Raw genomic sequence first — 12291 nt, 5'->3', positions numbered from 1 at the left:
TGTCAGGGCTTGTAGCAATTGTAAACGGTAAGGCTTGTGCTTTAGCCTTTTCCGTAAGATTTACCAAACCGTCGGCTGTGGTACGTTTAGCTCCCTGCTTGTTTTATTCGTCGACTTCCGCGGGCTACGCGTGAAACTTGCCCGCACGCGTTCAACCGTTTCTTCGCTTACTGCAGGCCGACCCGTTGATTTTCCCCTTACAGCGGCATCCAGAAGCTTTAAACTGCTCATACCATCGCCGAATGGAGTTAGCAGTTGGTGGATCTTTGTTGAACTTCGTCCTGAAGTGTCGTTGCACTGTTATGACCGACTAATGTGAGTGCATTTCAAGCACGACATACGCTTTCTCGGCTCCTGTCACCATTTTGTTTCACTGCGCTCTCGAGCGCTCTGGCGGCAGAAACCTGAAGTGCGGCTTCAGCCGAACAAAACTTTATGAGTTTTTCTACGTATCTGTAGTGTGTCGTGACCATATGTCAATGAATGGAGCTACAGTGAATTTATGAAATCGCTTCAATCATTTGTAATAGCCCTGTATACGACACAAATTTGAGCTTGACACATCCACTTGTTTTTGAGAGACAAGGTTCTTAACAGTCGGACAGACAAGCTGGCTGGCAGGAAGACGACCAGGAAAGTAACAGTATTTACAGATAAACAACTGCATTCTACAGTACATTGTCATAATGTAATGAATCTTACCGTAAAATACTATGCCAGTGATCTGTGGTGGACAATGCTTACCTTCCATTTTCTTAAGCTCCACATCTCATTCATTTTGGTGAGGTTGGGAACAGCTTATTCAGGCGAGCAGAGGTGAGAACACGAAGAATTCAACAGAATGGCGACAGTATCGTCAACGACCTAACGTGTGTGTGTGTGTGTGTGTGTGTGTGTGTGTGTGTGTGTATGTGTATGTGTATGTATGTGTGTGTGTGTGTGTGTGTGATTGAGTGAGTGTGTGTGTTTGTGTGTAGTGGGCACTGTCGAAAAACATGATACAAATTAATAGTGTAAAAGTATTTTTAGAGTAATTATAAATTTGTTTGCGAATATGTTTAAAAAACGCAACTTATCAAAATTGACAACACAACATGTTAGTTAAAACATACAGGCGATAATATTGCTGTATGCATGATCATTTTTTTAAAAAATCTTTCTTTTTTCAGTTAAGATTTGATGTCATAAATCACTCTGTAAATGGTCTGTGAAAGAACAAGTAACTAACTATGACAGTGCTACCAACATCGCTGAGAAAGCCAGCTCTGTGTAAAGAAACATTACCGGTCTACAAACCTGCGTTACCTGTATCAGATATTCGAGTCTTCGTGCTGACTGAAACATCTATTTCAGAACATTGGTTCCTTATGTCGAAGAACCCGTCCCCTACCTTGCGTGTAATTTACAGATTTGGAAGAACTTAACGTAGACGTTTATAAGCAAAGTGGGTAAGACAAAGGATAGTATATTTGGGTTTATAATAGTACTGGTTTACAGTGTATGCCATTAAAAAGAACCGGAGCTAAATGCTCCAAAAACATAATACATAGTTTCTCTCCCTCTTTCTTTCTCTCATTGTATGGTGCAGCTACTAAAGAGCACATTTCAGATCCGCTTCCACGATTAAAAACCGAAAAGTGGTGATACAAACGTTCAGAAATGTAAAACTGTGCACTTTACAAAAACGAGAAAACGTAATATCCTATGAATATAAGTGAGCCACAGTTGGAATTGATAAACTCATGCAGATACCTGGGTGTAACACTTAGCTGGGTCATAAAAACGGAACTGTCACATAGGTTCGATCGCTGGTAAAGCAGGCAGCAGACTTCGGTTCATTGGCAGAATATTTGTGAAATGTAATCAATCTACAGATCAGATTGCTTACAAATAATTCGTGCGAACTCTCCCATAATATTGGTCAAGTGTGAGGAACCGTACCAAAATGGCTCTGAGCACTATGGGACACAACTCCTGAGGTCATTAGTGCCCTAGAACTTAGAACTAGTTAAACGTAACTAACCTAAGGACATCACACATATCCATGCCCGAGGCAGGATTCGAACCTGCGACCGTAGCGGTCTCGCGGTTCCAGACTGCAGCGCCTAGAACCGCACGACCACTTGGGCCGGCGAACCGTACCAAATATGACAATCAGGGTTTATTTATCGTATGCAGAGAAGGGCAGCACGAATGGTCATTGGTTTATTTTACCCGTGGTAGCCCTAGGGATCGTGAGGGCAAGATTAGATTACTTAACAGCACACACAGAAACATTTAAACAGTCATTCTTCCCGCGCTCCATACGCGAATTGAACGAGAAAAAACTCTGGTAACTGGAACAGTTGGACATTTACTTGTAAGGGGCCAACAGCCCCTTGCGTATTGAGAACAATATATCTTTGCCTCACGCAGGACGCAGTAGGTACTATCGATAGTCGAGCACCGGGTGCGTCAGAGAAGTAGTCAGTGTTGAGACGCGGGGCGAGCAAATTGTTGGCTGCTAAGCGAACAGGGTGGATTTTGGTAGGACGGCCGACCGCGTTTACAACTTTCTAACGGCTGTTTGTGTCACCCAACGCCATGTGCCTGACCTCCAGCAAATACGTAAATGGCATTCACTGAGCGATTTGTTGATGAGTTTAAGAATTCATTTGTGTACCGTGATTACGCGACAACCGCACCGGGCACCCACGATTTGGATTGCAGTGAGGATTTTTCATTCAGTGCTACATGAAGAATATTGGCGCGTAACGACGTTAATAGGCGACCTGTGATGAATTAACCGTTATTACTTTGTCAGACGGAGGGAGTAACTGCCTCATTCACTCTGTTTAGACAATATATATAGAACGTTAATAATAAAGTATCTACCGATTATTGGTACCTGACATCCTAATTAGCTTTGTTGGATTTGATACGAAACAGCTCCCGTGCATATATTAAACGATCACCCTTCATCAGTTGCACATGGTCAAAACTATTCTAAACTGTTAGGCTATAATCCACTAGTGAATAACAGTGGGTTAATAAGGGAGTGTTTCACACTCTTCCAAGCACTTCATAGTAGTTCGCAGAGTGTGGATGCAAATGGAGCTGCAGATGTAGACATAGGTATGTAGTGGAGTGTTTTCAGTTTAATTTTTCTATTTCCCTGCACTGAATATTTGCACCCATCCTAGAGTTTATCTTATGGGTATTCGTTGTAGAACTTGTTCATCCGTACCCCGGAAACGTAAACTTTCGTAATTTGGTTTCCGATCAGTCTGTAAGTGAAAGGAATGTCAAAATTTAACTTCCTGTTTCTTCCGTGCCAACATCTTTATCTTTTGCTATCACACCGATGAAAATGTAATGCTCGTCGTAAAGGTTATTGTCCAGCCATCTGCTTTACCTTCCGCTTGCCCGTCTGAAATTAACATTCTACACCTACATCCATACTCCGCAAGCCACCTGGCGGTGTGTGGTGGAGGGTACCGAGTACCTCTATCGGTTCTCCCTTCTATTCCAGTCTCGTATTATTCGTGCAAAGAAAGACTGTCGGTATGCCCCTATGTGGGCTCTAGTCTCTCTGATTTTATCCTCACGATCTCTTCGTGAGATATACGTAGGAGGGAGCAATATGCTCCTTGACTCGTCGGTGAAGATATCTTCTCGAAACTTCAACAAACGTCCGTACTGAGCTACTGAGCGTCTCTCTTGCAAATTCTTCCACTGGAGTTTATCTATCGTCTCCGTAACGCTTTCGCGATTACTAAATGGTCCTGTAACGAAGCGCGCTGCTCTCCGTTGGATCTTCTCTATCTCCTCTATTAACCCCACCTGACACGGATCCCACACCGATGAGCAGTATTCAAGCAGTGGGCGAACAAGTGTACTGTAACCTACCTCCTTTGTTTTCGGACTGCATTTCCTTAGGATTCTTCCAAAGAATCTCAGTCCGGCATCTGCTTTACCGACGATTAATTTTATATAGTCATTCCATTTTAAATCACTCCTAGTGCCTACTCCCAGATAATTTATGGAATTAACTGCTTCCAGTTGCTGAACTGCTATATTGTAGCTAAATGATAAAAGATCTTTCTTTCTATGTATTCGCAACACATTACACTTGCCTACATTGAGATTCAATTGCCATTCTCTGCACCATGCGTCAATTCGTTGCAGATCCTCCTGCATTTCAGTACAATTTTCCATTGTTACAACCTCTCGATATACTACAGCATCATCCGCAAAAAGTCTCAGTGAACTTCCGATGTTATCCACAAGGTCATTTACATTTATTGTGAATAGCAACGGTCCTATGCCGACACTCAGCTGCGGCGCACCTGAAATCACTCTTACTTCGGAAGACTTCTCTCCATTGAGAATGACATGCTGCGTTTTGTTATATAGCAACTCTTCTATCCAATCACATAATTGGTCTGATAGTCCATATGCTCTTACTTTGTTCATTAAACAACTGTGGGGAACTGTATCAAACGCCTTGCGGAAGTCAAGAAACACGGCATCTACCTGGGAACCCGTGTCTATGGCCCTCTGAGTCTCGTGGACGAATAGCGCGAGCTGGGCTTCACACGATCGTCTTTTTCGAAACGCATGCTGATTCCTACAGAGTAGATTTCTAGTCTCCAGAAAAGTCATCATACTCGAACATAATACGTGTTCCAAAATTCTAAAACTGATCGACGTTAGAGATATAGGTCTATAGTTCTGCACATCTTTTCGACGTCCCTTCTTGAAAAAGGGGATGACCTGTGCCCTTTTCCAATCTTTTGGAACGCTACGCTCTTCTAGAGACCTGCGGTACACCACTTCAAGAAGCGGGGCACGTTCCTTCACGTACTCTGTGTAAAAAGGAACTGGTATCCCATCAGGTCCAGTGGCCTTTCCTCTTTTGAGCGATTTTAAGTGTTTTCTATTCCTCTGGCATCTATTTTGATATCTACCATTTTGTCATATGTGTGACAGTCTAGAGAAGGAACTACAGTGCAGTCTTCCTCTGTGAAACAGCTTTGGAAAAAGACATTTAGTATTTCGGCCTTTAGTCTGTCATCCTCTGTTTTAGTACCATTTTGGTCACAGAGTGTCTGGACATTTTGTTTTGATCCACCTACCACTCAGCATAAGACCTAAATTTCTTAAGATTTTCTGCCAAGCCAGTACATAGAACTTTACTTTCGAAGTCGTTGAATGCTTCTCGCATAGCATTCCGCACACTACATTTCGCTTCGTGTAATTTTTGTTTGTCTGCAAGGCTTTGGCTATGTTTATGTTTGCTGTGAAGTTCCCTTTCCTTCCATAGCAGTTTTCTAACTCGATTGTTGTACCACGGTGGCTCTTTTCCATCTCTTACGATCTTGCTTGGCACATACTCACCTAATGCATATTGTACGATGGTTTTGAACTTGTACACTGATACTCAACACTATCTGTGCTTGAGATAATACTTTTGTTTTGAGCCGTCAAGTACTCTGAAATCTGCTTTTTGTCACTTTTGCTAAACAGAAAAATCTTCCTACCTTTTTTAGTATTTATATTTACGACTGAAATCACCGATGCTGTAACCGCTTTATTATCGCTGATTCCCTGTTCTGCGTTAACTGTTTCAAATAGTTCGGGTCTGTTTGTCACCAGCAGGTCTAATATGATATCGCCACGAGTCGGTTTCCCGTTTAACTGCTCAAGGTAGTTTTTAGATAATGCATTTAAAAAATTTCACTGGATTCTTTGTCCCTGCCACCCATTATAAACGTTTGAGTCTCCAAGTCTATATCTGGTAAATTAAAATCTCCACCCAAAACTATATGTATTCAGTGTTATATGTACATTTCCTATTCTATTAAACACAGGTGTCCGACTTTCACCTCACAGTCGTTCCTGAACAACACTCTCATTTATTGTCCTCAGATCAGGTTCCGCCAGCGGTACTCCGCACCTAACAAAATGAACTACACAAATCGTTACACTGTGTGATCCAAATGTTTTATTTCATAATGCATACAAAGTACTATAAGTTGTTATAACTTCTCCAACGTTACAATGTTGCAAATTAGAGGGAAAAGTTTGCCATTCCTAAAATGTTCTGCGCCTTGACTGTTCTACAATCTGCTATAACTACAGTGTGCAGTAGAATACATTAATGTGGAAATCTCTCAGATCGTGCAAAGGAAAATTATCGCCTTTCTCTCATACTAGGATCCAACTTCTGACAGTCCATTATCCGATTCTGGGTTGTGCATTCATCGCAATCAAACATTAAATGATGTTTTCAAAAGCGAAAAAGTTTCTTTGGCTTTATTTCTGCCTTATCTTTGAGGCAAAACTAAGCATAAATAGCATAATAGATTACATTCAAATGCAGAGCGAAGGTCGACAGGCCTACAGTTCGTAAGTGCTGCTGCAACTCAGAATTACGTTATCTTTTGTGCCTTAAGGGACCCTATCGTATTAATGACTAATTAATTAAGACCAACGATAACTGTCACGGAATGTTAGTCCAAAAGAGTTTCTGAGGATCGTAAGTGTGACGTATAAAAATTGCTTGTGACGTTGCCAAACATCAAAAATGGTTCAAATGGCTCTGAGCACTATGGGACTCAACTGCTGAGGTCATTAGTCCCCTAGAACTTAGAACTAGTTAAACCTAACTAACCTAAGGACATCACAAACATCCATGCCCGAGGCAGGATTCGAACCTGCGACCGTAGCGGTCTTGCGGTTCCAGACTGCAGCGCCTTTAACCGCACGGCCACTTCGGCCGGCGCCAAACATCGATCGGGTAATCATTTGGCCGTTTCAGCAGGCACTAACGTACTTTTGGGAACGAGGTATTTCTATTTTGAAATGGGAACGTGTGCAGCTCACTGCAATGAAAATGGATCCATACACAACTATGAAAATTTTAATACGAATAGTTTGTTGATCGATTGGTTAATTGAAGTGCTTGTCTCGAATGGATCTGAAGTTTATTTAAGCACTTGTAAAAAATGTTAGATCGCAATAATATGATAATCTTGATATGAAATGGTCGTCAGTTAAACTTAATAAACTTCCCTGCAAAATTAACTGCTCGTGACCCTGACTTATGTACTCAATAATCACACACCACTACTGTTATGCAGTTATGGAACACACGTGTAATGACATCAGTAAAGAAATTGTTGCTAGCAATGAATTTTCGTTGCATTGCATCCGTCTGCCTAACAATTACGAAACACTCAGTGCAAGATGGTGTATACTGGATTTTTAATAAACCTGCACACTACACTGCACCGACACGTTAACAACCATACTCTCCCAAAATCTGTCAAGAACTATAATTCACTTTTCAGTTCATAATTTGAACACAGTTGGCAACACCAAATTGGTGAAGCAATCGTGAAATACCTCAGGTCATGCAAGACAAAGACAATAGTAAGCAGCTTTTTCAGTCAGTAATTCATTACGGATGACCGCATTATCTGCAAAAAGTCTGAGGTTACTATTATTTGCAAGGCCATTAATATAAAATCCGAAGAGCAATATATTTAAATATGGCACACCAGAAGTTACTTCTACATCTGGGATAACTCTGCATCCAAGATAACATCTCTACCTCTCCCCTTCTCTACCCAGAACTATAATGCACTTTTCAATTCATTATCTGAACACAACTGGCAACACCAAATTGACGAAGTAATGGTGAAATACTCCAGGCCATGCAAGACAAAGGCAACAGTACAGAGCAAATTACAAAGACGTAAAAGATGCAAACTTATTCTAGTGTTTAAATAACCTATAATGCTGTTTCTTTAATGGCTCAGATGACTGCAAACCTGTTACTTTTGAAAAATTGAAGCCGATATCAGAATAACCTAACTTTTAGTTTATTTAGTTTTTACTTAACAAAATACATTCCCAAACTGAAAATTATTCATCAGTTTTTTTTTCCGGTCAAAGATTCTTGGTCATGTAAAGAGGAACCAGTGAAGAAACTAATCCAGGTAACAACGTCTCAGGCCAGTGATGTACCCTACTAGGGGCAGACTGCACTCATATGGAAAAATTTATTCTGAACACAACATGATGGAAAGATCACTGGGATATTTCCCATTAGAATACAGTTCACCTGAAGGCTGATCTTACACTCTGACGACGTACGTATCGTTGAAGTCTGCATATTGAGGTGGTGTCAGTTGTTGGTGAGAATGGACCAGTATCACCACCTTCACAAAGCTTTCCGGCTACTCGTTATTCCGTGCTGTGGTGATATCTATTTATCCTCCCAGTTCACTACATCTCGTGCAGCAACATACATGTGAATATATGTCCAGCACTATTTCCATCTGCGCCTCACATCGAGTCGAGAGCAAGTCATATTGGAATCGATTTATGTAGCGTACCTTTCTCACAAAGTAATTGTTTGGAAGAAACCCTACTCCTGATTTTTCACATTTTCACAACGTTGTATACTTTGCCCAACCATGTTCCAATGATTACACATTAATCATAGGTATAACATGAATAAACAATGTTTAGAAAATTAATTTCAGCATAATACATGTAGATAATAAATCACATAATGAAACGTTGCTTTAGACTGCGAAAAAATCCATATGAGAGAATTTGTAACTGTTCTGAAGCGTTATAAATTCTCTGGACAACATATCACCAACTCCAAGCAGTACATTCGTCGCTTTGGATTACTGCAGAAAAGTACCAGGCTGCCAGGTAACCCTCCACACTCCACGTTGAGTCATGGCGGTAAAGTGGTGTCTACGTGGCAGTCGGCTGTATTGAATCACCACAGTAAGACTCCGAGACGAGACACGTCGGCGGAAATGTTTAGACGTATTCATTCCCAGTCAGCGAATGAAGTTACCTGACACCACACATGTAAAAGTATGCAATACGGCATGACGGCCATTATCATTTCAGCGCGGAGGTACTCTCTCTCTCTCCTGGAACTCTTGAAAAAATCCAGCGTGACGGGGCGATCAGTAACTATGGTGGGAGTGCTACGTAAGCAATGTGTGATAATTTGGGAATTTGGTTTGGACGAAAAGCGTGCTCGAACAGCCGACGCGAGTAAGGCGAGAGCTCACTTAAAGCAGGAAATCTGCGTTCGAGTCCCGGTCCAGCACAAATGTTCCCTTTACGACACTGAATTCATTTCAATGCCCAGTTGGGGCCAATGTCAGGTATTGCTGCGTCACTCACAGCAACTGAGACTTTAGCAGTCGCCAACCAATTCCACAACTTCAGCATCAGGCATCACTGGAAATCACTTTGGCAAGATCAGGATATCAGGAACTCCCACCTCGTGACAGATCCAACTTTCAAGGCTCCAGGATTTTCCCTTCCCAAAAGACAGTGGTGCAACATCAAAAGGAGTCGTACAAACAATGGTGTCTCCAACAACAGCCTGACCCAGTGGGTAGGTTCAGAATGCCCAGCGGCGACTGATGTGCTGCTGAAGAGCAAACAATCGCCCATATGGCACTGATTTTCTCCGCTACATCCTTCACCGTTCATTACATCCACGATATCACGACAAAAGCATTGGAATGGCTCGTGCTCAATGACCTGGGTTTCTGATTTTAGAAAATGACAAAATAGACATCTGTTCCTTTAGTTTAAGTTTTCACTAGTTATTGTAATTTTTAATTTATTTCTCGCTATATGTGTAAGTTCACTATACATGCACTCCAAGAAAAAACGAAAAAAACGAAAACGACGCTGCATGAAGTAAATATCCAAATAGGATTCAAATCGGTAGGTGTGACGTACCTGTACAGACAAACCAATGAAGCCTAGGCTTCCATGGCCATTGTCACAGTCAATAAAATTCTTTCGGTTCTGTGACCGCATTTTCAATGCGTGAAACTTACGAAGGTTTGGTCCCTGTTGGCAGTGATCTTACTCAGGGCGTCTTTTTACTTATTTCTTTGGTCTAAAATCTCACTGACTGCAATAGAATTGTCTTCAGTGATGATTTCCGCTTCGAACTGAGCCCCGATGACCAACGAAGCCGACAACCAGAAGAGATTGTCTGAGATGCCATTTCTTTTCATAGCAGTACACTTTTGGTTGTTAACATCAGCATCCTTACAGCACAATGCTGTGTCGATGATATTCTACGCCCAGTTTTGTTGCCCTTCATGACAAGCCGTCCTGGGCTTACATTTCAACACGATAATACCCGCCCGCACACGGCGAGAGTTTCTATTGCTTGTCTTCGTGCTTGCCAAACCCTACCTTGCCCAGCAAGGTCACCGGATACATACTCAATCGTGAAAGTTTGGAGCATTATGGGCAGGGTCCTCCAACCAGCGGGATTCTGACGGTCTGATGCCCCAGTTGGTTAGGATTTGCCACGATATGACTGAGTAGGATATCCAACAACGGTGTCAACAATGCCAAGCCGAGTAAATATTGCATAAGAGCCTGAGGTGGACCAACGCGTTATTGACTTCCTCAGTTTGTGAAGCACTTTCTGTTGAATAAATCATCCAATTTTTCTGAAACTGTAATCATTTGTACTACCGATTTCCGTCCCATTGGGATAGCACTGCTTCGCGGTGCGGTGTTTTTCCTTTTTTTGTCTTACAATGTATGTACATATGTTTATTCGGACATTCACAATGAGTAGGTCTTGTCGTTTTTTTACGTCTACATGGAGAATATGATAACCTTCTAGGCGAACAAAAGCCGTGTTCATAGATTTACGGATCACGCATATGCGTCTGGTTTGACGAACATTTAGGCATCCTACAGCATTTCGTCCTGCCCGATTTATGACCCTACCTCAGTGGTACAGTAAACGCCAGAAACTACATGTAACAGAGGGTGAAACGTAGTGATCGACACCTTTGAACGGCTTGAGCTGGATAAGTCATACCTGAAAAATTTTTGGTCTCTCTTCCGCACCAAACTAAGGCCACCATAAAGTCGAGAGACGGTGTTACATGGAATTAGCGTGATTTCTCCCTGGAGTGAATAACTTCTTGTGTGGCATACTTACATTGGCAGTGAAACGTAACATATACACTGACCGTGCAGAACATTATGACCACCTAGCTAATAGCCGGTATGTCCAACGATGGCACGAATAACAGCGGCGACGCGTCGTGGCAGGGAAGCAATGAGGACATGGTAGGTCGCTGGGGGGAACTTCTACCACATCTGCACACAGGAGTCACCTAATTCCCGTAAATTCGGGGGAGGGGAGCGATGAGCTCTTACGAGGTGTGGCTAGAAAAAAACCGGACTAGTACTGGTGAAACAATAAAACGAATGCAATAAGGCTGAAAGTCGCGTGGCCTGTCACGTGACTCTCGCTCCGCCTACTGCTCGAGTTTCATCTGCCTCCTGCACTCAGTCTGCCCGTGGCGTCTGTTTTAAGTAGTTGACGTTTTGTCTGTGCGTCGGAAAATGTTGAGTGTACAGAAAGAACAGCGTGTTAACATCAAATTTTGTTTCAAATCTGCAAGTGAAACGTTTGTAATGTTACAACAAGTGTACGGCGATGACTGTTTATCGCGAACACATGTGTTTGAGTGGTTTAAACGATTTAAAGATGGCCGCGAAGACACCAGTGATGACACTCGCACTGGCAGACCATTGTCAGCAAAAAATGATGCAAACATTGAAAAAATCGGTAAACTTGTTCGACAAGATCGCCGTTTAACAATCAGAGCAGTGTCTGAGTTAACAGGAGTTGACAAGGAAAGTGTTAGGCAGATTCTTCGTGAAAGTTTCAACATGAACAAAGTGTGTTCAAAAATGGTTCCAAAGTGTCTCACAATTGAACAGAAGGAACGCCGACGAATGATTTGTTCTGACATCCTGGAAAACATTGAAAGTGATCCCACCTTCTTACAAAATGTTATTACTTGCGATGAATCGTGGTTTTTTACTTACGATCCCGAAACTAAACGCCAATCGATGGATTGGAAAACTCCTGGTTCTCCACGACAAAAAAAAGCACGAATGTCAAAATCGAAATTCAAGGCAATGATGATTGTTTTTTTTTTTGACATCAAAGGGATTGTGCACATTGATTGGGTACCAGAGGGACAAACAGTGAATCAGCATTACTACATTAGCGTCCTGGCTACCCTACGTGAGCGAGTACGGAGAAAACGGAACGATTTGTGGAGAAAAAAGTTATGGATCCTTCACCAAGACAATGCCCCAGCTCACAGTGCGTTGTCAGTGAAGACGTTTTTGGCAAAACACAACATTCCCATCTTAGATCATCCACCCTACTCACCTGATTTGGCCCCCTGTGACTTTTTTCTTTTCCCT

Source organism: Schistocerca piceifrons, chromosome 7 (genome assembly GCF_021461385.2).
Source record: "Schistocerca piceifrons isolate TAMUIC-IGC-003096 chromosome 7, iqSchPice1.1, whole genome shotgun sequence".
Taxonomy (NCBI): Eukaryota; Metazoa; Arthropoda; class Insecta; order Orthoptera; family Acrididae; genus Schistocerca; species Schistocerca piceifrons.
Note: the sequence above shows the minus strand (reverse complement) of the source record.